Source organism: Carassius carassius, chromosome 49 (assembly GCF_963082965.1).
Source record: "Carassius carassius chromosome 49, fCarCar2.1, whole genome shotgun sequence".
NCBI classification, from domain to species: Eukaryota; Metazoa; Chordata; class Actinopteri; order Cypriniformes; family Cyprinidae; genus Carassius; species Carassius carassius.
In genome coordinates this window covers 19,638,462-19,641,448 of record NC_081803.1, presented here as the reverse complement: position 1 = coordinate 19,641,448, position 2,987 = coordinate 19,638,462, and positions in this window count along the sequence as shown.

The following is a 2,987-nucleotide window of genomic DNA, read 5'->3' as shown; positions in this document are numbered from 1 at the left end:
ACCTATTTTTCCCAGTATGGAATCCGAAGTTGCGGTCCCCTCCGCTCACGCCTTCGTCCAGAGGTGCCACCGCACTTGGACCAGAGCCCGTGAGACTCTACTCCAAGCGGGGGCGCGCACCAAGGCCAAGGCCGATCGCCACCGGTCTAGGCCTCCCGTATACGTCGTGGGTCAAAAGGTGTGGCTTTCAACCAAGAATATTCCTCTCCGGTCCGTATCTAATAAATTGGCTCCCAAATTTATTGGCCCGTTTACTGTCACCAAAATCATTAGTCCGGTGGCAGTCCGCCTTAAACTCCCTCCTACGTACAGGAGAATTCATCCCGCCTTTCATGTGTCCAAAATTAAGCCCGTATTTCATTCTCCCATTAATCCGCCTACCCCGGTCCCTCCCCCGCCGCGTCTCGTAGATGGGGAGACCACCTATTTGGTAAATCGTATTCTGGACTCTAGAAGGAGGGGACGCGGATTTCAGTACTTGGTGGACTGGGAGGGTTACGGTCCGGAGGAGAGAAGTTGGGTACCTGCCAGGGACATCCTGGATCACTCCCTTATCGATGATTACAATCGACAGGTAAGAGATTCTGGGGACGCCAGGAGGCGTCCTTAGGAGGAGGGGTACTGTCACGGTTCGTGAACGCACCGTCTCCAGCTGTAGTCATGTTATGTCATGTTGATTGGTTCATGTGGGTGTGGCCACTGATCGCCTGATCAGCGGCAGGTGCATCTCATTCCAACCGCCTATATAACGCCCTGTCTTTCGTCTCCTGTTTGTCAGATCGTTGTTTGAGGTCCATGTGTTGATGTCTGTTCGTGCTCCTGTGTTCCTGTCCTTGCCCTGTTTCCTGTTCGGTCTACTTTGGATTATCACAGTCACTCACGGATTATCACCACGGATCACCGATCTACCACCACCGTCATCTCTACCAACGCACTCAAATCACCTACCCACCTGTCTGTGCTGCCATCGTGGTTCCTGCGTCACTCACCAGCATTCATCCATCACAACTCCTGTCAATAAACTACCTTTACTTGCATCTGCCTCCTGTCCTCCATTGTTAGCGTCACAATATAAATATTAAACCTTGACATGCAACTCCATGCATTTAGAGAGAAGGAAGGACCAGAGTCACATTTACAGTAGGAAACACAACATCTTATGGACTTAGGTGGTGGTAAAGCCACAGAAACCACCAAGAACACTATAGAAACCTGATAACAACTACCTGAAACAGCCTGGCTTCACTGCAGTGAGTTCTGCACAGGCATATACACAGAAAACTAAAATCTAGAAGTAAGCTGTTGAGGACAAATCCAACTGAGCTTCTTCAGGCAATAAGACACTAAATGAAAGAGATTACTGTATGTTCTTCCACAGTCTTCAGTGAAACATTCGCTCCATGATAAATACGGACCACCCACTCCGGCAACACAAAACACATGACGAAAACAAACCCAGAAGCTGAGTCTAATGAAGGCCAAATGGCAGGAATCGACTGGAAACAGCACAGATCTGGGCTTCATTACCATGTCAGTGTTCAGCCAGCAGTTTTTCATTTTAGAAATCTGTTTCACTCTTTTGATTTTGTTCACTTATGGTGCTGTAAGCATTTCAGCATTACCACTTTTGACAAACTCCAAGGAATCTACAGTTTATTTTAAATTATTATACGATGACCAAAAACTATATTAATCTGCTTTAACACACAAACAAAGACAGGCTGTTCACATCTATTACTATAAAAGAATAAAGGATATTAATAAAGGAAATGAATATAGGATAAAATTAAATAATTAATCGCTTGCAAATTAATCTCTAAAAGGCACCATTTATATTATTTTTTATTTATTCTTTTTTTCTTCTTCCATGTGCCGTCTGAAATTAAATTGTATTAAAGTGAAATATTTGTATTTATACAATTAGATATTTTAGGGACCCCCCCTCCCCCCCTCAAACTATATAAAGCATACTGCCAAGAAATAAATATAAAATAAAAACAACATTAACAGCTTGCAATATATCTCTCAAACTTTCTTTTATCTTTCTGCAAATGACAGCTTCCTCTAGTCGCTCAATTGTTTCCTGCAAATCACTCAATCTTAATGCAAATGCACACAAACACTGACTCATGTGAAGGTTAGGTCACACGATCTTGACATTGCATTCCTATTTTTAATCCTGCCAAACCTCAACATCTTGCCATCCGCTTCGACATTACACGGCAAACAACAAAACAAATTAGTCAAAGGATTAAAATGATCCTAAGAGACAGAGCTCAGATTTCAGTTGGAGTCAGCGCCACGTTTAGACATGGAACATCACGGCGATCCAAACAGAAGGCCTTTAATTTCCCAACCAGAACAAACCAACCAACTTCTGGGCCTAGACGAACAGCCTAACGTCCATAATATCACTATGAGAACACCAGAGGACTAGACTGGCCTTTCAGGACGTGGGTATCTGTGAGGGTCTGGGATCTATTAATCAATCACAGTATGTACAAAAAGAACAGATTAAGATGGGTGTCAATAAGAAAATTTATTTTGACATTTAACACATTGGGGATCCAACTGGATGTGTCACTGATGTGGATGATTTGAAAACATGTCGGCTTACTTTGGCAGCAATGTTGCTTAACAGTTTCACATGGACTTTGTCAAGGCTGGACGTTCAAGACTGACTCCTTTTGGACGTCTACTCCAAAATGTAAACCAGGGAAAACAGTGATGGAAACCGCTAAAACCAGACAAGTCAAGCGTTCGCAGGCTTGCTAATGGCTGCCGGTGTGGTTTGGTGGACAGACTCAGCTGGGAGACACATGGGTTGGGAGGTGTGCTGCGGGAGGAGGTGTCAGAGAGAATTAAAGAGAGGACAGTCATCATCACAATAATGATCTCTAGGAGGAATCGCTGGAGGCCAATGGATATTAGAGTTTTTGAATGCCGCCATAGAGAAACATAAAATCATTTTGATCTCAAGATGATCT